Genomic DNA, 25,999 nt, shown 5'->3' on the forward strand with positions numbered 1-25,999 from the left:
TTCATTGCTTGCTCATGATAGATCCCATCCAGTCCAAGTGTTGAACATGGATGCTTTGATACCACCTATAACGAACCACCCCACTTGCCCAGTGGGATGGATGATACTTGATAATCCAATTCCTCTTGTCATATATATATATATATATATATATATATATATATATTTCTACATTCTTCCTTATCGATTCTTCCCTCGGGGACTTTAATTCATTAAGTTAGGAATTATGGAATTTCCCCACCTTTCTTAGATCGGTAATTTGCTTCAACTTATTTAGTTATGCATAAATCATCTGCTTCCATATATATATATATATATATATATACCACCTATAACGAACCACCCCACTTGCCCAGTGGGATGGATGATACTTGATAATCCAATTCCTCTTGTCATATATATATATATATATATATATATATATATATATATATATATATATATATATATTTATACATTCTTCCTTATCGATTCTTCCCTCGGGGACTTTAATTCATTAAGTTAGGAATTATGGAATTTCCCCACCTTTCTTAGATCGGTAATTTGCTTTAACTTATTTAGTTATGCATAAATCATCTGCTTCCATATATATATATATATATATATATATATATATATATATATATATAGGTGGCTAAGGGATTCTTTCAACAGGAGGGCATGGACTACACCAAGACCTTTGCTTCCGTGGCTTGTATGGTCTCCATCAGCATAGTGCTTGCTCTGGCTTCTCGTCGTGGACAGGAGGTGCATCAAATTGATGTGTTGAGTGCATTTATCAATGGAGACTTGTAGGAGGACACACACACACACATAAACAACCAATCCCATGCTTCATCTCCCATATTCTATGGACCCCATGCCTTTACACCCTAGCACCAATAACAATCCACCATGCCAATTTCTTTTGATGGTTCTCGACAATGTCACATAATAGATGTGCAAATCTCGAGCAGAACCCCACACATTTAAACCACGGATCCACCACACGCTTATTCCAACAGGGTAATGTGTGCGAGTTTTATGAGGGGGGTCACCCTTGGATTTGGCGATAAAGGAATACCAATGATCATAGGACCGAAAACCCATAATAATTACGATAGGTTCATTCCTATTCCCAAATCCGCCATAGGAACCCCGTGGAATCGGGTTTCGGTTCCGACGAAACCTTTAGTGGGCGTATAATGACAAAATGGGGCCAATTATTCCAACCTCCTCCCTCAAGCCAATATTAACTAGCCATGACTCCTGCACTTGGGGTTCCACTAGCTCCCATCCACCACGTCACACCGATCCCATTATCCTGATGTTCTCTCAGTTTCTCTTCCGCGAACCTCCAGGATGGAACCTTTGGGCAACGTGGAGACTGTGGCCATTCCCCCGACATATCATTACTTCTGATTGGACCAAGTGGTTATGTCACCACGTGATCTTGATGCTTATTATCCCAACACCCTCCTTCATGCCTTCCCTTACACCTCCGGGATAAGGCCTCAGGGACACGCCATCCCGCTTCTGGCGACTCCTTGCGGCTACTTCTTTTTATTCAACTGAGGTGGGTCTCTCTAGGACATGTCATCTTGAAACTATCACCATGGAACTTCTCAACAACCTCCCCTTCAAAAATACAGGGTAATGGCCTAAGGGATGAGCTATCTTGTGGGCTCCATTCCCAGCCAATGGGGATGCCCTGCACCTTTGATTTGTAGGTTTAGATGGCCCGACACTCCGTCAACTATGCTACTCATTTATGTCGCTAATTAATACTCCCAAGGTATGTCCTCTGGGCCATGTGGCCAATGGGCCATACCTCCACACCACTCATGCTCTCGATTACTGCACAACCATGACACTGCCACGACATCCCGTGATGAATCACCCATCTCCCTTCCTTGTGTGCTCTTGGTGTTCCAAGGATGATCCATCAGGCAGACTTGACAGGTGGGTCCTTCCTACACCAATCTTATTGCCTCCAGGTTTACGTGGAGGCCAACCTATCTCAACCTCACATCATCCCATGCTCCTTTATAGTTCCCCTTTTAAAAATTACAGGCTCTTTGGCCTACAGGATGAGCTATATGGTGGGATCTACTCTGACCAATGGGAACACTCCCCACCTATGAGATGTAGCCCAACTAGCCCAATGGCCAGTGATCCCTGCCGATGATTTGTATTATCTAATCTTGAAGGTTTATGGAAAATTTGTAAGTAATTTTTTATGTCTTTTAGGCAAATATGCCATACACAACAACACAAGACAAAAAAATGATAAAGGAGTTCACCCCTACTGGTCTACATCCCCTAGTCCAACTTCCAGTGTTGGGCCTCTTTCATTAAGTGCTCAAATATGTGATTTCATAGATTTACAATGCTTAGGTTATAAAAACAATGTCTCCAATGACTCTAGAATAGTAAAAAACCCCAAGTTGGGCTCTTGTTGGGCTTAATTTGGCCAAAAACTGAAGAAGTTGTGCTTTATAGAAGTTTTATTGCTAATTGCTCTACAAAATGGACTTCCCTGCTAACTGGTCTATGAATTCTACCTTTTCCAGAACCCCTAAGCGACATTTTTGCTCAGTGCCGACAAGATTTGCGCTGTTTTCGGTGCAATTTCTCGCTACCTTTAAATTCACAATGACCCCTTCAAGCAGAAAAATAGGGCCACATAGGCCATATGCCCATGGGTTGGGGCTAACACTCACCCCTGCCGACGTAGGCCCCATGTACCTCATGCCATGGTTTTATCGGTTCGACATAACTTAGGGCTCCCCCCCCGAAATCCACACCTATCCGTTTAATCCGCGCCCATGGTTTTTTCTGCGCCATATGACCTGGCCTAAGACCTTATCCCACACCCTCTCTTGTGAGTGCTCAATTCTGCTAGGGTTTGGTCCCATGGCACAACATAAGACCATGACTTGGGTTGTTACTATCCCCCTTTCTAAACACTCCAAATCTCCAAGGCGAACTATGGTTATATGGGAATTCTGGAACCTTGGGCTGGGGCTAAGCCCGAGCCATCGACTCCCCTCCTCCTGTGGTCTCGTGGATGTAAGGTGAATGAGGGCTAAGGCTTATCCCCGACCCCATCCCCCATATACCATTCAATGAAACTTTAAATAGGACTTTTTGCCTATATGGCTTAAGTCACACCGATAGCATAACAATAGAGTGTTGCAATGATATGCTTGAGGTTTTGTGTTTGACCCCCACGAAGGCCAATTTGGGTCATAAAGAAATTTTGCACAACCCTAGGGTGCCATGTGGCAGCTTGTGATTGGGCCACATTGCGCCCTTTCATTGGTCCATGAAAACATTCCATCAACTAGTCATGAACCTTCCAATTCAAGCCAATCCGATGAGGCCACTTGGCAACCTACCATTGACCCAAGAAACATAGTCAACTTGCCAGTCAGCGTACGGACTACCCAGTCAGTAGTCCTGCATCCAACCTTCAAATTTTTTACTTATTTAGGAAAATGATCAGAACACGATATCAAGAGCATACAATATCGGTTTGGAGTGATTCAAGTTGCATTGGATTCAAAGCGATGAGATCACCAGTTTTGAGCACTTTTGAGCACTTTGAATTTTGAGTACTTTACTGGTCTCCTAGATCATTCCTCCCCACTAGAAGCTTTTGGACCTCCAAAAGATCATTTTCAGTCAACAAACAGGTGAGGTTACAGTTCCCTCACCCTTCTAATCTCAATCCATTTGGATTTGCTTCAATTTTTACCTTTGAGCCCCACACGAAGGTCCTTCACGTTCCCTCTTTTTGAAGTTCTTGTTTTTCTATCAAGGGTAGTATCTTGTTGCAATTCTTAAAGAAATTTAGGAGAGAAATATTCTATTGAAGGAATCTGAACATTATCTCCTTGATCTTCAATCAAAGGAGGCTCATATAATCTCAATTTCTCAATATTAACAACTGCATAAACATGCATATATGGAGACAAATCCAACTAGAGGGAATTATTACCATTCTGTTCTAAAATCTTAAAAGGTCCATATATGATTGGTTTCTATTTTTTACCTACTCCTTGATGCCTCTCCTTTCTATGTAAAGCCAAACTTCATCTCCAACCTGAAAATTGTGATCAACACAATGCTTACCATATCTTGTCTTTATAACACCCTCCTCCCACATCTACCCAAGCAATCGGCCAATCGAGGTAAACATGTGGCGACAGGCCACTATGATGTGATTCGACCTCCTAAGTCATGTTAAGGAAGTGGAACCAAAGAAAACACACCATATAGACATTCAACATCAACATTAGAACCCTTAGGAGCCAATCCAACCTTTCAGGCAACCAACCCTTGGGTCCCACTAAGCTTTTGGACAATTTGACCTCTGGATGCTCTCATGCTATGGGCATGCTAACATCCAGGGACCTCTGGACACTCTCACAAGCCTGCAAGCCAGTGTTTAGTGACTCTTTTTGTCAGTTCTATGCTAGCGTTCCCGGGAATTAAGTCACATTTTCAGGTCCAGAGCCTAGGTCACTAGCCAAAATTGCATGATACCTTCAAAACAACAAGATAACATGAAAACAACAGTGCTCATGCAATTACCTGAATAAGACATTGACTGGACCCCTACTAGCCATGATAGACATTTCGTCAAACATATCACAAATATGTAATCTACAGGTGTAAATAACAGATCTAAGCATAAGGGTCTCATACTTAGTTGAGAATCTCTAAGAAACATTGATGCCTCAACACATCAACCGTTGTTTGATCCATTAGGTCACAAATACATTGATCATTCATTTACAAGTAAAAACATGATGAGAGCCATACATATCTACTGTCATAAAACATATAAATAACTAACATAATAGCAACATAAATTCCAAGGATACAAGAGCCATAGAATCCACATATAAACTCGTATAATACTCATAGAAATACAAGGAGAAATAACCTCATATTAATGATGCAAAATCCAACCCGGTATGGGAGTACCACGTTCCACCTGACCATATAATGGCAGAGTCAAATATCCCTTTAGGCATTCACCCCCATGCCATATTCCAAGCATCAATGTGGGATCTCATAGAACACATCAATCAAAACTGATCCAGGGATTCTAGAGGTCATCCACCTCAACCCATCAAACAGTGATTCCACCTCATGGTCGGAGATCACAAAACCATCATCAGATCAGTCTCTATCCCAACCATCTATGGCTCTAGAGAATTTGTTACAACCAAGGCTCTAGGACTAGTAACTCAACCCACAACTGTCACCGAGATCCAGAGCGTTTGTCCAACCAAGGCCCCAGGACTAGTAACTCAATCCACCAAGGGCTCCAAAGTGTTTTTCCAACCAAGAATACGGGATGAGTAACTCAACCCAAGTTGTTACAGGGATCCAGAGCGTTTTTCCAACAAAGGCTCCAAGAACTAGTAACTCAACCCAAGCTAAGAAAACATGAGAACCAACCAAAAACAAAACAAGGAAATAAACCCACATTCTCCATGGCTATCTAGGAAATGGAAAGGCTAGGAGATCCACTGTCAATCTAGGCAATCCTCCATGCCATTGATATATCATGACCAAAAATGAACATGCATATGCCATGCATGCCAAAACTAGTGAGGAAAACATACATGCAACTCAGTACCTACAAGAAAATTCCGCTGTAGTTATTGATCCCGATGTCCTCTTGCACCTTCCTTCTCTTCCTTTGCCTTCTTGCTCCAAAAATCCAAGTATGCCACACCCTCCAAGAGTGCTCCAAGAAAACTCTAAGTCTCCAAGAATATGAGAGAGAGAGAATAATGAGAGAGCTCCAAAACTAAACTGACAAAAGGTTACCAACTATCCTCAAAAGCCTTTTTATGAATTTGGCCTCTATTTCTTCATTTTCCATTACTTTCTTTCATTTTCCTCCTCACATGCAATGTGTGACATTTCACCTCCCTTTTCTCATAATTTCCATTATTTTCATAAATAAATGTGCCAAAAATTCTATTTTTCCTTTCTAAAGCCTTAGCCATTTCCTTTGCCAATTCCCTAGCCATTAAACAATCACAAGTGATCCCCATCACTAGGATTTTTCCCAACATTCAGCTTGGAATAAGTGTCCCATCAATCTTGGTTATTATTTTCCCTTTATTAACTTTTATTACATGGAATTTTCACTAGGGCTGTTACAAAACCCTCCCCCTTGGGGGAACACCGTCCTCGGTGTTCAACAAAACCTATAACCACAAGACTATTGTAAGCAAAACATACTGCCGAGGGAGCTTTATAACTTAGGTCGTTGTAGTATTTACAATGATCACCTCGTTGAAAAGAAAACCAACATGAAAACATAACAACATAACATCATAATGACATGACACCCATACCGCTTATTGCAGATTTATAAAATAGCTCATGGCGGTATTTACATCCATATACTTATGTACATATAACAACATTACCAAAACATATACCAAACATATACCAAGACATATAGCAAAACAACATAGAAAAACACCATGCCAAAATTGCTTTGTCTCAATCGGAAAACAAGGAAGGATACATAGCCTGCATCTGATCTTCCATCCCCCATGTAGCTTCATCAGGCCCAAAGTTCTTCCATTTCACTTTAACTTGCTCGATTTCTTGGTTCTGAAGCATGAGCACCTTTTTCTGCAATATACATTGAGGCTCCGGTTGGAATTCTCCATCTAGTTTGATCCAAATGGATCCGAGAATGCTGTCTAAGTCTTCATAAATTCTTTAAAAATCATGCCAAAGATCAAAATTATCGCAAGAGGAACACCCTTAGCATGGCGGGGAAACACTATCGGGAAGCCCAAAACCTGTGAAAATAGAGAAAATGGAGCTATCAGAGATGGAACAGTGAAATACATAGTAGCCGTTGGATCTAGCCGATCAATGGTCCAGATCCGATCGGCGAATCGTTATCGGCAGTGGCTATCGATGCTTATCGACAGAACCCACATAAGAGTTGTGGCAACGATCGGTGGAGATCTCATGGGCAATGCAATAGCGATTGGCAGGGTCAACGAGGACCGTCGATTAAGCGTGCAGATCGACGGCCCACTTTGCGGCGCCAAATCGCAGTCAGCAAATACAAAGGAGCGAGGGTTATATGCATATATGTGATCTGATGGACCGGACTCGATAATATTATAGGCCATATTGTATGGATCTTGAGATCCGATAAACACCATTTTTTAATGTATTGTCACAGTTTCATTTGTTAAACGAAATGCGAAGGGGAAAATGTCGATGCGATAAGCCAGACCCGAAAGGGTGCCTTAAGGCTATTCTATATAATTTCAAGTCCGAAGGAAAGCCATTTTAATGCATTTTCACAGTTGTAATATATTTCTGAAATGCAAAGGGACGGGCCCTTCTGATATGCGATAGCGACTTGTGGGCGGACTCGATAGAGGAATGAATCATATTTAAGGACTTTTAAAGTTCGATATATTGAGTTTTGGCAGAATTTCTCTGTGAAAATACATTTTCCCTGTGTTTAACAGAGCACAGCTATTTCAGGAGTTGTAGAGGCCCGAGGCACTCTGGCGTTACAGAATGGGTGGCCACCTCCTCTCTATGCGTTAAGAAATGATTGTGTAATGCTGGTAGAGGGATTCAAAGCGTGCAGAGGCCGGGGAGACCGAGAGACAGGAACCTGAAATGAACAAGCAGCATTGGCTTTAAAGCCACAGACAGAGAGCGAAGCAAAGGGGGAAATATTGCAGGAAAATGTCAAGACAGAGTTAGCATAGAGATAAAGAGCATTGAGGGAGTCTGTGTACTCATAGAGAAATTGAGAGGTTCAAGTAAAGCTCTTGTTATTGTATTCTGTTGTGTGTGAGGCTCAAATAGAGCTCACTGTTGTAAAAATAACTCTTCTTGAAGACATAATAGAGAGGCCACCACTGAAGTCTGGACCAGGAGATGTATCCTAGGAGTATTGGGTGAACTCCTCATTAAATTTGTTGTGTTATGTGTTGTCTATTATGTTTTGTTTACTACTTCATTCCCTGTGCATTTCGCAATCTTATCGATCCATTGCATAAAATGACATAGACTAATCCATGCACATAAGTCTGTAATACCTTATTATTTGTATTAGATCTCATTATCAGATCAAGTGGTATCAGAGATTTAGGTTGCTAAGGTTAGACAAGCTTGTGCTGGACTGTATGTGAATGCTAACTAGGTCAAAGCTTAAATTAGGAGAAGGAGAGCTGGTTGAAACTAACCCAGAAATTGGTAGAGTCTATCCTAGGAGGAAAATGGCAGAAGAAAATCCCTTGGCATCAGACCCTCAGTTCATGGACAATTTCATGACCATGAGAGCCATGGTAGAAGAAATGTATAGATAATTTAAGAAAGGTCGAAGTGAAGATTCTTCAACTTCAAAACAAGACAAGGGAACAAAAGAATCTCTTATAGATGGCCATTCTGAAGGCAAAGGGAAAGGAAAAGAGGCTCCTCTATCCACACCTCCTGATAGCCCTGAAAATAAAAAGAAGAAGACATCTTTGATTAAATTAGATGTTAAATTTGATTTGCCAATATATGATGAAGAGTTAAATGTAGAGAAGCTAGATAACTGGATTAGACAGATTGATGTTTATTGCAGGGTGTAGACCATTGATTCAGACAGGAGTAAAATTCAGTTGGCCAGCCTATGCCTTGGAGGAACTACCTTGGTATGGTGGGAAGGCAGGACACAAGCTGACTTGAAGAAGCATGGTAAAATTCTTTCTGTCTGGAGTGAATTTGTTTCTGCAATTAAAAAAAATTCTATCCACTAGCTTATATGTAGCAAGCTATGATGAGTTGGAAAACTCTTCGCCAATTAAAATGGCAGAGTGTATAAAGCTACACCCAAGAATTTAGAAAAAGAGCTTTGATTCTAGGCATTTCTTTAGACTCACCTGAAACTTTGCTGAAGTATATAGGTGGTCTACATAGTTATTTGAGCACACCATTCTCATGTTTAACCCTACTAGCATAGATGAGGTATTTGTTCAGGCTACCCATCTAGAGGCTAGAGGCAAGAATGTGAACCCAGAGATTGGGGGATCATCAAAACCCACTGCAAGCAAGAACAAGGAAAAGAGGAAGCAGAAATGGAAAGAGAGGAAGGCAAATGTTGTACAAAAGGCCAAACCTTCATGCACTCACTGCAAGAAGGATGGACATGATGATGAACATTGCTGGTCTTTGCATCCGGAGCTGAAACCCAAGAAGTTTGATGGCAAGAAGAAGAAGGTTGCTGCTGCTGTTCAGAAAGATTTGGGGTCAGACTCAGGTGATGAAACAACCATCACAGCCATAGGTATAAAAGGTAAAAATTCTAAAGCATCTACTAGTAATTCTGCCCAAACTATTGATAGTGAAGAAAATGAGAGAAGAAGACATGAGCTTTTTCATATTAGAGTTATTTCCAAGCATCAAAAGATTGATACTTTATTTGATAGTGGCTCACAAGTAAACTTAATTTCTGAAGCAATTGTAAAGAAGCTGGGATTACTAACCACACCTCACAAGAAGCCATATCCATTGGGTTGGTTATGTGATAAAGCAAAGCTACAAGTGACTAGACAATGTAAACTTAGTTTTTCCATCGGTTAAACATTTGTAGATGAGGTTGAGTTAGATGTAATTACCTTGGATATATGTGGGATTGTTTTAGGAAGTCCTTACTTGTATGATAGAAAAGCCATTTTCTATAGAGCTGAAAATAAGTATCAACTTGTTAAAGATGGAATAGAATATACTGTAAGAGCTCACAAACTCAAAAATAATTATACTCTCATTAACTCAGGGCATATGAAAAGGATTGTAAATTCATGCAAACAATTTTTACTGATGGTTGTAAAGGAAAAGAAACCTGGAAAAACCAATGTATTTGAGGGCTGTGATGTTAAACAAAAATATGATTTAGAAAGGGTTGTTTCAGAATATGATATCTTATTTCAAGAACCTAAAGGTCTACCACCAAAAAGGGAAATTGTACATGATATTAATTTGCAACAAGTTGCTCCATTGCCTGACATCGAAATGTACAGGTTATCCACTTTAGAGAATGTAGAAATCAAGAAGCAGGTACAGGAGCTACTTGAGAAAGGGTTCATAAGACCAAGCACATCGCCATGCGGATCTCCAATAGTATTGGTGAGAAAGAAGGATGGCTCGTGGAGGATGTGCATTGATTACCGAGCACTGAATAAAATAACGATCAAGAATCATTACCCCCTTCCTCGCATTAATGATCTATTGGATTAGCTTAAAGAGGCTGTTTACTTTTCCAAGTTGGACCTACGTAGTGGTTACCATTAGGTCAGAGTAGCAGAGCAAGATGCATGGAAGACTGCTTTCAAAACAAAGCAAGGGCTGTATGAATGGCTAGTTATGCCTTTTGGCTTAACTAATGCTCCTGCCACTTTCATGAGGGTTATGAATGATGTACTCAGGCCTTTTATTGATGATTTTGTAATTGTATATCTAGATGACATTCTTGTATTCAATAAAACATGGGAAGAACATTTGAAGCATGTAAAGCAGACTCTAGATGTTTTGAAAAAAGAAAATCTCTATGTTAAATTATCAAAATGTGAATTTGGTAAAACATCTTTGAATTATTTGGGTCATATTGTAGGGGGTGGTGAATTGAAGATAGATCCCTCTAAGGTTGCAGTCATTGTAAACTGGCCTAAACCCAAGTCTGCTACAGAAGTTAGAATCTTCCTAGGGGTAGCACAATATTGGAGAAAGTTTATTGCTAACTTTTCCTTAATTGCAGCTCCCTTACATGCTTTGACAGGATTGAACAAGGTGTTTCAGTGGGGAGGAAAACAACAGAAAGCCTTCGACACCTTGAAAGAAAAAATTAGTACAACACCAATACTAGCATTTCCAAATCTTCAACAACCATTTGAGATATAAACAGATGCTAGTGATTATGCCATGGAAGCAGTGTTGATAGAACATGGTAAACCCATATGCTATCATTCCGAGACTTTTAATTCTGTAGTAGTTAATTATCCTACATATGATAAAGAATTGTATGCATTAGTTCAGAGTGTGAAGAAGTGGAAACTTTACTTAATGGGCAAAGAAGCAATAATATACACTGATCATCAGCCACTTCAGTACTTGCACTCACAAACTAAATTACAGCAATCAAGACACTATAGGTGGATGGGTTTCCTACGATAGTTTCATTTAGTCATCAGATATAAAAAGGGCATACACAATAAAGTTACAGATATGTTGTCCAGACCAATCATAAATGCATCTACTATACTTAAGCATAACTCAGTAATGCATGAAAGCTACATTGAACAATATGCTCAACATATAGACTTTAAAGATGTATATGCAGCTTTAAGTAATGGAAAAAAGGTAGAAGAATTGGATTACTATGTTAAGGACTGACTCTTGTATCATTTGGGAAAGCTATGCATTCCAAAAGCAGAGAGAATTAACATAATTAGGGAGGCACATACTTCTATGATATCAGGTCATTTTGGTGTAAGTAAAATAGTTGCACAACTGCAAAGATACTACTATTGGCCAAAAATCCATGAAACAGTTTCTATATATGTAAGAGGGTGTACCATGTGTGCTAAAAGCAAGCCCAACAATAGAAAACTAGGATTGTACACTCCACTACCAGTTCCTTCCCATCCTTGGGAAAGTGTTTCCATGGACTTTGTTGGGGGATTGCCAAAATCTAGAAGGGTACATGACTACTTATATGTTATTGTGGACAGGTTCAGCAAAATGTGTATTTTAATACCTTGTAATAAGAAGATTACAGTTGAACAAACAACGAAATTGTTCTTTCAGCATGTCTGGGTGCATTTTGGGTTACCCACTTCCATAGTATCTGATCAAGACTCCCGATTTGTTGGGAAGTTTTGGTCAAGTTTGTGGGAATTAATGGACACCAGACTGAAGAAAAGGACAACCTTTCATCCACAGACAGATGGCCAAATAGAGGTAGTCAACAGGACAGTGATCCAGTTGCTCAGGGGTTATTGCAGCAAGCATCCAAAGCTTTGGGATGAGCACTTATGTTATGCGCAACATGCTTACAACCGTGCTAAACATTCTTATAAACAAAAATCTCCTTTTGAGACTTATTTTGGTTTGATACCAAGGTCTCCCTTGTATTTTGTCTTTGAAAAAGACATAGCAGTTGCTGGACACAGTGATGTGGACAAAGCAACTAGATTCATTGAACAGATCCAAGAAATTCACCAGGAAGTGCAGGAATAGCTGGAAAAGAGCCAAGCCAAATACAAGGCAAGGCATGATAAACACTGGGTGGAGCACAACTTCCAAGTTGGCGATCAAGTCTGGTTGTATATCAGCAAGGACCGAATGCAAGGTGAAGGAAATAAGCTGAAGCCAATAAGGTATGGGCCTTTTAAGGTACTTGAGACAATTGGTGAGAATTCTTTCCACCTTGATCTGCCAGCATACATGCAAATCTATTCAGTAGTAAATGTAGAAAATTTAAGACTGTTTGAACCTTCTTTAATTGAAGATCCTGAACAACAAAGTAAATTTCCTTCCATTGATGATCTGTTGCCTGAATACCTCAATGAGCTGCAGGAAGATACATTTCTGGACAGAAAGGTGAGGACTACGTGTAGAGGGGACATGGAGTACCTTAGAATTGGACTCAAAGGTTCAAAACCCAGTAGTGCCAAATGGATAGAGATTCAGCAAGTGACGCAGCTGTATCCTCACTTAAGCGATGCTTGAAAACCAACTTTTGGTGGTCCAAAAGCCTTTTTCAGTGGGAAGGCGTGATCCAAATGGATCTGAGAATGCTCTCTAAGTCTTCATAAATTCTTTAAAAATTGTGCCAAAGATCAAAATATTTTAAAAAGATCAAAGTTATCGCAAGAGGAACACCCTTAGCATGCTGGGGAAACACTATCCGGAGGCCCAAAACCTATGAAAACAAAGAAAATGGAGCTATCGAAGGCGAAATAGTGAAATACACAGTAGCCGTTGGATCTGGCTGATCAATGGTCCAGATCCGATCGGCGGATCGCTATCGGTGGTGGCTATCGGGCTTATCAACAGAACCCACATAAGAGTTGCGACGACGATCGGTGGAGATCTCATGGGTGATGTGATAGCGACTGGCGGGGTCAACGAGGACCGTCGATCAAGCGCACAGATCGACGGCCCACGTTGCAGCGCCAAATCGCAGTCAGAAAATACAAAGGAGCGGGGGTTATATGCATATATGTGATCCGATGGACCAGACCCGATAATATTATAGGCCATATTGTATGGATCTTGAGATCTGATAAACACCATTTTTAATGTATTGTCGCAGTTTCGTTTGTTAAACGAAATGCGAAGGGGAAAGCATCGATGCGATAAGCTGGACTCGAAAGGGTGCCTTAAGGCTATTCTATATAATTTCAAGTCTGGAGGAAAGCCATTTTAATGCATTTTCATAGTTGTAATATATTTCCGAAATGCAAAGGGACGGGCCCTTCCGATATGCGATAGCGACTTGTGGGCGGACCCGATAGAGGAATGAATCATATTTAAGGACTTTTAAAGTCCGATATATTGAGTTTTGGCGGAATCTCTGTGAAAATACATTTTCCTTATGTTTAACAGAGCGCAACTATTTCAGGAGTTGCAGAGGCCCGAGGCACTTTGGCGTTACAGAATGGGTGGCCACCTCTTCTCTATGCGTTAAGAAATGATTGTGTAACACTGGTAGAGGGATTCAAAGAGTGCAGAGGCTGGGGAGACCGAGAGACAGGAACCTGAAATAAATAGGCAACGTTTTCTTTAAAGCGACAGACAAAGAGCGAAGCAAAGGGGGCAATATTACAGGCAAATGCCGAGACAAAGTTAGCACAAAGACATAGAGAATTGAGGGAGTCTGTGTACTCATAGAGAACTTGAGAGGTTCAAGTAAAGCGCTTGTTATTGTATTTTGTTGTGTGTGAGGCTCAAATAGAGCTCACTATTGTAAAAATAACTCTGCTTGAAGACATAATAGAGAGGCCACCACTGAAGTCTGGACCAGGAGATGTAGCCCAGGAGTATTGGGTGAACTCCTCATTAAATTTGCTGTGTTATGTGTTGTCTATTATGTTTTGTTTACTGCTTCATTGTCTATGCATTTCACAATCTTATTGATCCATTGCATAAAATGATAGACTAATCCATGCACATAAGTCTGTAATACCTTATTATTTGTCTTAGATCTCATTATCAGATCATGGTTCCACCTACAATAGAGACCAGTCAATCACATGATCAACATCTTTAACATACGTCTTAAGCAATGACACATGGAAAATGTCATGGACTTTCACTATCGGAGGTAGTGCAAGTCGATAGGCTACTAGCCCAATCCTCTCAATGATACTGAAGGGTCCAAAAAACTGAGGTGCTATATTGGCACATGATCCAATCCATAAGGATCTCTTCTTCGGTTTGATGCGCAAGTACACTTGTTCCCCAACCTGGAACTCCTTGAATAACCTATTCTGATCTACATAGATCATCTGCCTATTCCATTGCCTTTAGATTTTTCTTGGTCACCTGCATTTCCTATTCCATGTCTTCCAAAATGTCTAGTCCAATCAACACTTTGTTAACTGGATCACTCCAACTGATAGGAGTATTGCAACTTCGCCCATACAATCCCTCAAATAGACTCATCCTCAAAGATTCCTAATACCCGTTGTTATAAGTGAACTCTACCAGTGGAAGTTACTCTTCCCACTTTCGCTGCTGATGCATCACATACATCCTCAACATGTCCTCCAATATCTTGTAGACCCTCTCTATCTATCCATCTATTTGCGGATGATAAGATATATTGAAGGCCAACTCTATGCCCAAAGCTGCAAATAACTCCTTCCAAAACTTGGAAGTGAACTTTGCGTCCCTGTCTAACACAATCTTCTTTGGAACTCCACACAATCTGACCACATCTCTAATGAATACCTATGCTACATCGCTAGCTGAGAATGTAGACTTCATTAGAATGAAGTGCACAACCTTTGTCAACCTGTCGACAATAACCATGATGGAATCATTTTGTTTCACTCTCCTCAACAAACCTGTGATGAAGTCCATGGAAATGAAATCCCATTTTCTCTCTGGAATCGTAATCAACTGTAGCTGTCCACCTGGACGTTTACACTTTGCCTTCATACACTGAGAATCAAAACACCTAGTTGCAAACTCTGCTAAATCCCTCTTTAGGCTCGGCCAATAATAAAACTTCTTCATTGTTGTGAGTGTCTTCTAATAACCTGTGTGACCTGAATAAGCTTTCACATGAAAATCCCTCAAGATCACCTTCTTGAGCTCACTACTATCTGGCACATATATCCTATCTTTGAATCTAACCAATCCATTTGCTGTAAGGCAATAGTCCACATCTCGTGAACCTGAACCTATACCTATACCACTACTTGTACCTATACCTGTACTATCATCTATACCTACACCTGTACCAGTACTCTGCTGCAACCTGTGCATAATCTCCATATATCTGACATCTTGTTGACCTGCCTGCAAGATCCTATCCTGGAAGATTGTCCCATAGGAGCTCATAGCTACTAAGTGATTTACCTGTACCTGCCTACTAAGAGAATTTGCCACTTGTTCTGTTTACCTTTGATATATTTGATCTCGAAATCAAACTCACTAATTGTAGCAAACCACCGATCCTGCCTACCATTTAGATTCGATTGGTTAAATAGATGCCACAAACCATTGTGATCGCTCATCAATGTAAACCTCCTACCCACAAGATAGTGCCTCCACATCTTCAATGCATGTATAATCACTACTAACTCAAGATCATGTGTCGGGTAGTTCTGATCATCTCATTTAGTTTCTGTGGCTCATAGCATACCACCTGTCCATCCTGTAGAAGGACACCACCAAGTCCTCTCTTGCAAGCATCTGTGCACACTAAAAACTCTTTGTCTGGATCTGCAATATGTAGCACTGGTGCATGTGTCAACGACTGCTTAAGTTGCTCAAAACTAGCCTCACACTCCTCTGTCCATTCAAATTTCTTACCTTTCCTCTGCAATGATGTGATAGATAAGAAATATGTGAGAATTTCTTGATGAACCTCCTATAATAGCCTACCAACCCCATGAAAAATCTCACCTCATCTACATTATTAAGAGCTACCCACTCCATAATGGCCCTTATCTTTTCTGGATCTACTGCAATGCCCTCCTTAGAGATAACATGCCCCAAGTAGTGTACCTTAGTCTGAAAGAAACTACACTTGTTGAGCTTAGCATACAATTGATGCTCTCTCAATAACCTCAACACTACTACTAAATGCTTGACATGCTATTCCTCATTTTTAAAATATACCAATGTGTCATCAATGAACACAATAACAAATTTATCCAAATACAGACACAACACACTATTCATCAAGCACATAAATGTAGCTGGAGCATTAGTTAAGCCAAATGGAACTACAAAAAACTCATAATGCCCATACCTGGTCCGGAAAGCTGTCTTGTAAATGTCCTCCTCTTTGATGCATACTTGATGATATCCAAATATCAAATTAATCTTCGATAACACAACTTGTCCCTTCAACTGATCGAATAAGTCATCAATCATCGGTAACAAATACCTGTTCTTGATGGTCTCTTTATTCAACTACCTGTAGTCAATTCATAATCTGAGAGTACCATCTTTCTTCTTCACAAACAATATTGGTGCACCCCATGGTAATACACTTGGCCTAATGTACCCCTTGTCCAACATTTCCTTCAACTTTAGCTTGAACTACACCAACTAAGGTGTGCTCATGTGTGCTCATCTTGTAAGGCACTTTTGATGCTAAGGATTCCCTTGGAACCAAATCAATAGAAAATTCTACCAACCTGTGAGGTGGTAACTCTATAATGTCCTCAGGAAATACATCCTTGAACTGCTGTAAAATTGGGTACTTGTTCAAAACATCTGCATCCTTAACTTCCTTACCCTTCTCACTAGAAATGTGTACTGCAAATAACTCACACCCTTTTCTGTGGATGTAATTTTCTTGCATAGATATCACCATCCTAACTGATGTGGCTTTCTTCTTTCCCTACAAGACTCTTGGTTCTCCATTACCATCAACACACGCAATAGCTTTGTCATAAAATCCCACCTTGGTTCTATGAAGATAAAACCAATCCATGCCCAACAACATACTGTATGATCCCAAGAGTAATACATTCAAATGTGCTATGGTAGGTATACCATTCAAATCAAATGCACAAGCTCTTACCCAATGATGAATTCACTTCTTCATACATGTAGCCAACTGCACTAACCAAGATTCTACATGAAATTCCTTACTCAAACCACACTTATCCACCAAGTTAGGACTAACATAGCTATAATTAGATCCAGGGTCAATCAAGATAGAAATAACTTGATCACAAAGCTTACCGTCCATCTCAATGATAGATGCCTAATGGTCTTCCTATTTTTTATCTAATGCTGCATAAATGCGAGGAAAACTATAACTAACATCCCTAACAGTCTGTGCCTCCTATGCACTATATATCTGAGGCCTACTACCTTGATTCTGTAGACAATCTCTCTTGCGATGATATTTGCCACAAGTCCAACACTCTATAGGCTTCCCGCCTATCTCCTTGTTTTGTTCTTCTGATCGGAACCCTTGTCCTCTATCTGATGCATTGAATTTTTTAGATGGTGTAACATTCTATTTATTATCTGTACCCTAAGGTCTTGTTCGATTTCTATCCCATTTTCCTTTTTTCTTTGCATTACCCTTCCAATCTGGTTTAGTCTCAAACTTGCGCTTCAATTGTTCATAACAATTCTTTATATTTCGAATAGCCTCCTCCAATGATCTAGGCTCGTCGAACTCAATCCTGTCCTTGAATGATACTAATAATCCACTAATGAACTTATGAATCTTAGCCTTCTCCTCCGTGAGATAAGGCACATACCTCAGTAACTCTAAGAACCTGCTAATGTACTCATCATCTATCATCGATCCCATCTTTAGCTCATAAAATTATTTTTCCCTGTCATCAAAGTATCTCTTTGATAGGCACTTCTTGAATAGCTTCTCAAACTCACTCCAAGTCAAGTCTTCCTCATGAATACATCTGACATTCTTTACATCTTCGCACCAAATGTCTAATTTACCATTGAGACTGAATGTAGCTACTCTAACTTTCATGTTCTCTGAATAGTCATGCAACCTGAAGAACTTCCTCATGCCAAGCAACCATGCCTCTACATCCTACGGTATCTTCATCCCTACATCAAAAGTAGGTGGATTTTCTTTCTTAAACTCATCTGGAAAGTATCCCCTATCAGTCCTCCTATAAGGATGATAATGATGACAATCATAGTACCTATCTAAATCAGAATTAGAATAATACCTGTGTCTATCCCATCTCCTATCTGGAGTGTCTAACAATGTTCCATCTCTAACCGTCTCATCTCTATCTGACCTGTGACTGCCATGCAATCTACTCCCATATGCCCCATTAGTTCTAGCCTCCCGCTCATAGCTGATCTGATGTTTTCCTTGTCACTGCAAATCTGAAAAACTCTAAAGTATCATTGCATTTACTTCTGCTTGTTTCTCCTGAGCCTGCATGATTATGTCATTATCTGCCTTACAACTCCTTACTTCTTCCTTTAAGTTTCTCAGTGTAGATGCAAAATCACAAGAGTTCCCAACATCACACTTCTCTTCTGATTCATAGGGAGAGTCTTTATAGTCTACCATCTTGCTAGCCATTTGATATTTATTCCTGCAAGTATACAATGTCAGCTAAACCAAATCACAATAAACCAACATACATTAGGATAGCTTGGGGAGGATACCTTGTCTGCAAGATCAAAAAATCAGTGTGATACATGTATAATATAATCATGACAACATATATAAACATAACACATAAGCATATAACCATGAAACCATCATCATCTAGCTAGGGTCCAGTCATCAATGCATGACCTTAACAACAACTCATACCACAACCTCATGCTTGACAACAATCACTACATTACTGTACACTTGACCACATGCAAACATTAACATTCATAAGCAATGCATAACCAACCACACACATGCATAAACACATGTAATCAAGCATAAACAAACAACACTTGTAACCAAACATACAAGAATGATACATGTAACTAAACATACAAGAATGCAACCCAACATACAAGTATGTAACCAAGCGACATATAACAACATGTAATGAGTCATACACTCATGACGATGCACTCCACAATAAAAACATCAAGTTCCCCATGATGACATCACTACGACCATGATAAACATTATACAAATGAAACAAGCACATGGAATGCAAGTGTAAGAGACACACGTGCATGTGACATGCATGCATGACCAACACACATTCGATCTAGTCCGAGGGGTGAACCATGCTCTGATACTAGTTTGTAACACCCTCCTCCCACATCTACCCAAGCAACCAGCCAACCGAGGTAAAGATGTGATGAGAGGCCACTATGATGTGTTTAGATCTCCTAAGTCATGTTATGGAAGTGAAACTAACAAAAACACACCATACAAACATTCAACATCAATATTAAAACCCTTAGGAATAAATCCAACCTTTCAGGGAACCAACCCCTAGGTCCCACTAAGCTTTTGGACAACTTGACCTCTGGACACTCTCATGCTATGGGCATGCCAGCATCAGGGACTTTGTTTGTCAGTTTTGTGCTAGCATCCCCGAGAATTAAGCCACATTTTTAGGCCCAGAGCCCAAGTCATTGCACAAAATTGCATGATACCTTCATAATAGTAAGATAACATTAAAAAACAATCCTCATGCAATTACTTGAATAAGACATTGACTGGACCCCTACTAGCCATGACAGGCATTTCTTCAAAAATATCACGAATATGTAATCTACATGTGTAAATAACAAATCTCAGCATAGGGGTCTCATACTTAGCTGATAATCACTAAGAAACATTAATACCTCAACACATCAACTTCTGTTTCATCCATTAGGGCACATATACATTGATCATTCATTTAAAATTAAAAACATGACGATAGCCATACATAGCTACTATCATAAAACATATAGATAACCAACATAATAGCAGCAAAAATAACAAGAATACAATAGCCATAGAATCGACATATAAAACAGTATAATACTCATAGAAATACAAGGATAAATAACATCATATTAAGATGCAAAATACAACCTGGTATGGGACTACCATGTTCCACCTGACCGTAGAATGGCTAAGCCAAATCTCTCTTCATACATTCACCCCTGTGCCATATTCTAAGCATGAATGTGGGATCTCATAGAACACATCAATCAAAACTCATCCAGGGCTTCCAAAGGTCATCCACCTCAACCCATCAAACAATGATTCCACCTCACGGTCAGATATCACAAAACCATCATCAGATCGGTCTCTATCCCAACCATTTAGGGCTTAAGAGGGTTTGTTCCAACCAAGGCTCTAGGGCCAGTAACGCAACCCACAACTACCATCGGGCTCCAGAGTGTTTGTCCAACTAAGGCTCCAGGACTAGTAACTCAACCCACCAAGGGCACCAGAGCGTTTGTCCAACCAAGGCTACAGGATGAGTAACTCAACCCAAGATGTTACAGGGCTCTAGAGCATTTGTCCAACCAAGGCTCCAAGAACTAGTAACTCAACCCAAGCTAAGGAAACATGAGAACCAACAGAAAAACAAGGAAATAAACCCACAATCTCCATGGATATCTAGGAAATGGAAAGGCTAGGTAATCCACTATCAATCCAGGCAATCCTCCATGCTAGTGACAAATCATGACCAAAAATCTACATGCATATGCCATGCATGCCAAAACTAGTGAGATGCAACTCGGTACCTGCAAGAAAATCCTGCTGCAGATGTTGATCCTAATGTCCTCTTGCACTTTCCTGCTCTTCCTTTGCCTCCTTGCTCCAAAAATCCAAGTATGCCATACCCTCCAAGAGTGATCCAAGAAAAATATAAGTCTCCAAGAATATGAGAGAGAGAGAATAATGAGAGAGCTCCAAAACTGAACTAACAAAAGGTTACCAACTAATCCTCATACGAACTTTTATGAATGAGGCCTCTATTTTCTTAATTTTCCATTATTTTCCTTCTTTTTCCTCCTCACATGCAACTTGTGACCTTTCACCTCCCTTTTCTCCTAATTTCCATTATTTTCATAAATAAGTGTGCCAAAAATGCCATTTTGCCTTTCCAAAGCCTTAGCCATTGGCTTTGCCAATTCCTTAGCCATTAAACATTCTGAAGTAATCCCCATGACTAGGATTTTTCCCAACATTCAGCTTGGAATAAGTGTCCCATCAACTGTGGTTATTATTTTTCCTTTATTAACTTTTATTACATGGAATTTTCACCAGGGTTGTTACAACCTTTACTTGGCTTGAATCTTTTCCAATTGTTCTTGAAGCATTTGATGCACCAATTGAACTTGTTCAATGAATCACTTGGCCTTATCTATGTCACTATGTCCATTAATAGAAACATATTCCCAAATATAAAATCTAAAGGAGATTTTGGTAAGTATCCCAAGCATGCCTCAAATGGACATGTTTGAGTTGATGAATGCTTGACCCGATTGTAAGCATGCTGAATGTAGTGTAAGTGTTCATCCCAAAGCTTAGGATGTTTGTTGCAATAACCATGAAGAATATGTACTACTATTTTATTCACCACTTTTGTCTTACCAATGGTTTGTGGATGGAATGATGTGCTCTTCTTCAACGCGGTGTCCATGAGTCCCCATAAACTTGACTAAAATTTACCAACAAATCGAGAATCTTGATTAGAAATAATAGATGTGGGAAGCCCAAAATGCACCCATACATTTTGAAATAACATTTGTGTAGTCTATTCAGTTGTAACCTTCTTCTTACAAGGCATCAAAATACACATTTTTCTGAAACGATCCACCACAACATAAATATAATCATGTTTTTTCCTAGATATAGGTATCCCTCCTACAAAGTCCATAGAAACACTTTCCCAAGGAAGGAAGGAAGTGGAAGTGGTGTATACAATCCTAACTTTCTATTTCTAGGCTTACTGATAGCACACAAAGAACATCTTCTTACATATCGTGACACACTTTCATTCATACGAGGCAATAAAAATACCTCTGTAATTGTGCCACCATCTTGCCTACACCAAAATGGCTAGCAATAAGAGAATTATGTGCTTCCCTTATGATGTTGACTCCTTCACCTTATGGAATGCATAACTTTCCAAGAAGATACAACAATTTATCATGAACATGGTAATCTAATTCCTCTACTTGGTTGCCTTGACACAAAGTTGCATATACATCCTTAAAATATTCATCTAAAGCATATTTCTCAACATAGCTCTCATGCATGATAGAATTATGCTTAGGAATAACAGATGCGCTTACAATTGGTCTAGATAACATATCAACACTTTGTTATATATACCTTTCTTATACCTTATCACCAAGTGGAATTGTTGCAAGGAACCCATCCATTTGAAATGCCTCGCTTGTTGTAGATTGGTTTTTGATTTCAAGTATTGTAATGTTTGATGATTAGTGTGAATGATAGTTTCCTTTCCCATCAAATAATGTTTCCATTTTTTCACACTTTGGACCAAAGCATACAATTCTTTGTCATAGGTTGGATAGTTAACTACTACACCGCTAAAAGTTTCAGAATGGTAACAAATAGGCTTACAATGTTGCATCAAGACTACCCCCATAACATAGTCACTTGCATCGATTTGTATCTCAAATGGATATCTTAAATAAGGAAGTGCAAGAACTGGTGTTGTACTGATTCTCTCTTTCAATGCATCGAAGGCTTTTTGCTACTTTCCTCCCCACTGAAAAACTGATTTCACACTTGTTAAAGCATGTAATGGAGCTGCAATTGATGAGAAGTTAGAAATGAACTTTCTCCAATAATGGGGTACTCCCAAAAATATTCTAACCTCTGTTACGTTATTGGGCTTTGGCCAATTCACAATGACTTCGACCTTTGAGGGATCAATCTTCAATTCAACCCCTCCAACAATATAACCCAAATATACTAATGAGGTGTTTCAAATTCACAGTTAGACATCTTTAAAAACGATGTTTCTTTATTTAAGACATCTAGAAATTTGCTAACATACTTGACATGCTCTTCGCGAGTCTTGTTGAAAATCAGTATGTCATATAAATAGACTATCACAAAATCATCATGAAAAGGTCTTAAAACATCATTCATAACTCTCATGAATGTTGCAGGAGCATTACAAAGCCCAAATGACATAACCAATCATTCAAACAAACCTTGATTTGTTTTGAAGTCCGTCTTCCATATTTATCCTTCAGCGATCCTAATTTGATGATAGCCACTTCTCAAGTCCAACTTAGTGAAATAAACAACATCTTTCAACTAATCAAGTAAATCATCAATTTGAGGAAGAGGGTAATGATTCTCTACCCTGATCTTGTTCAAGGCTCTAAAATCCATACACGTGCCATGTACCATCTTTCTTTGGTACTAAAACAATTGGAGACCCGCATGGCGATGTGCTTGGTTTGATGACCCCTTTATCAAGAAACTCTTGGATTTGTTTCTTGATTTCTGCATTCTCCATGACTGACATCCTGTACATGCCAATGTTTGGAAGAGGACAATCTTGCTGCAATTGGATCTCATGTTGGATTCCTCTTTTAGGAGGCAATCCTTTAGGTTCCTGAAACATCTTATCATAGGTGTTAACAACCTCAATCAAATCAGATTTTAATCTTGCATCACATCCTTGGAAGGCTTCATTTTCAACATTCTCTTTGGGTTTGATCATCAAGAGTACAAAATTCTTACTAGCATTAACAAGCCTCTTCATTTGTCCAACATTCATAAGAGATAAATTCAACTTGTTTCTATGACCTCTAACAACATACTCAATCCCATTTTTAAAAAAATGATATTTTTTCTCATGGCGATGAAAGATGGCTCGCCTATCAAGATGGCTCTTTCATATAAATATGGGTTTCCCAAAACAATCCCACATATGTCAAGTGGTACTATGTCAAGTTCTATCTCATCAATAAAATTCACAGTGATGGCGAATTGAAGTATGCATTTTATTGTCACTTGCAATTTGTCATTGTCACATACCCGACCCAAAGGATAAGGTTTAGGATGAGGAATGGTTTCGAAATTTAGTTTCTTGACAACGTATTCTGAAATAAGGTTTTCTTGTGATCCACTATCAAACAAAGTATCTACTTTGTTATGTTTTGTGATGACTCTAATGTGGAAAATATCTATTCTTTCTTTTTCATTTTGAGTTTCAATGGGATTGCTAGAAGAACTAGTCCTTGCAATAGAATCCTTACCTTTCAATCCCATGGTTGTGATTTTTGTTTCATCTCCGAAAACAAATCCTAGATCTTGTTGAGTTGTTGCAACAATCTTTTCTTTCTCCTTATTAAACTTTTGGGTCTCATCTCACGATGAAGTTTCCAAGAACGATCTTCATCATGGCCTTCTTTTGAACAATGTTTACATGTGAGTTTTTCTCCCTCCTTCTTGACTAAAGCATTCTTTTTATGCTTTCCTTTGAACTTCCCCTCTCCTTTGTCTCCAGACTTAAATGTCTTCTCACTAGTCTCTTTAGAAACATTCTTCTCTCTTGCTTCTAAATGAGTAGCCTGTACACTTACTTCATCTAACTTTGTAGGGTTAAACATGAGAATTGTGTGTCTCAAATAAATATGTAAACCTCCAATGTATTTCAATAGAGTGTCTTGAGAGGATAAATTTATACCCAAAATCAAAGCTGTTTTCCTAAATTCTTAAGTATAGCTTTTCACAGTCTGACCCTTAGCTTGCCTAAATTTTTCCCCATCCGATATAGCTTTTTTCATGTATGCTAATGGATAAAATTGTCTTCTTAGCGCAACAACAAAATCATTCCAAGAGGATAAAACCTTACCAGTTTTCTTCACATCCTCTTGAGTTTTGGCCTCCCACCAAATGAGTGCTGCATTTTGGTTGCATCATCCTTGATTCTTTGTATCCTGCAATACACTTCAATCTGAAAAACCCAATTAGCTAATTTATCATCATTTACCTCTCCATTATACATAGGAAATTCAAACTTTATGTCAAGATTTAACAAAGGAGTTTTACCATGTCCCTTTGGAGAATGTGGAGGTGTTTGTGAAGGGATTGACGTAGAAGAAGATGAGGGTGAGGATGGAGGTGAAGGTGGTGGCTTTTCACCATTCCCTCTATTCCCCTTTGGAGGTTTTGAGCTTCCTCCTTGCAACCTTGATTTCCTCTCCTTATAAAGAACTTTCATCATTTTAGACATTTCAAAGAAAGCTTTTCTGAAATTTCTTTCATCCTCAGACATCCCTTCATGACCTTCTTCATGTGCCATGACTGGTGAAGCTTGAGATATGTGTGGCTTCCTTGAACCCACTTGAGGATTTGGCTCTACAAACACTCCTTCTCCTCTTTTCAGCTTCAACCTCTTAAGCATCAGAAAACACTTGCAAACAAAATCACTCTGATACCAAACTGATATGTATTATGCAAACTTGAAGGTTTATGGAAAATTTGGAAGTAAATTTTTATGTCTTTTAGGGAATGGATCAATTTGAAAAAGTACATAAATTAATGGTTTTTTAACTCAGTTTGCAGCATAAAAACATAGAAAAATATACCATACACAACAACACAAGATAGTAAAACGATAAAGAGTTCACCCCTCCTGGGCTACATCTCCTGGTCTAGCTTCCAGTGTTGGGCCTCTTTCAGTAAGTGGTCAAATATTTGATTTCATGGATTTACAATGCTCAAAATTTAAAAACAATGTCTCCAATGGATCCAAAACAGTAAAAATCCCCAAGCTGGGCTCTTGTTGGGCTCAATTTGGCCAAAAAATGAAGAATTTAT

The 25,999-nt window shown here is 39.3% G+C and overlaps 1 pseudogene; it reads left to right on the plus strand.

Annotated features, from left to right (window-relative positions):
* Nucleotides 1-660: 660 nt before the first annotated feature.
* LOC149144356 (GDSL esterase/lipase ACHE pseudogene) overlaps nucleotides 661-25,999 on the plus strand; it is a 29,221-nt pseudogene continuing 3,882 nt past the window's right edge.

This window comes from Pinus tabuliformis, chromosome X (assembly GCF_031772625.1).
Source record: "Pinus tabuliformis cultivar Carrire ecotype Pingquan chromosome X, CPIR1, whole genome shotgun sequence".
In the NCBI taxonomy this organism is placed as follows: domain Eukaryota; kingdom Viridiplantae; phylum Streptophyta; class Pinopsida; order Pinales; family Pinaceae; genus Pinus; species Pinus tabuliformis.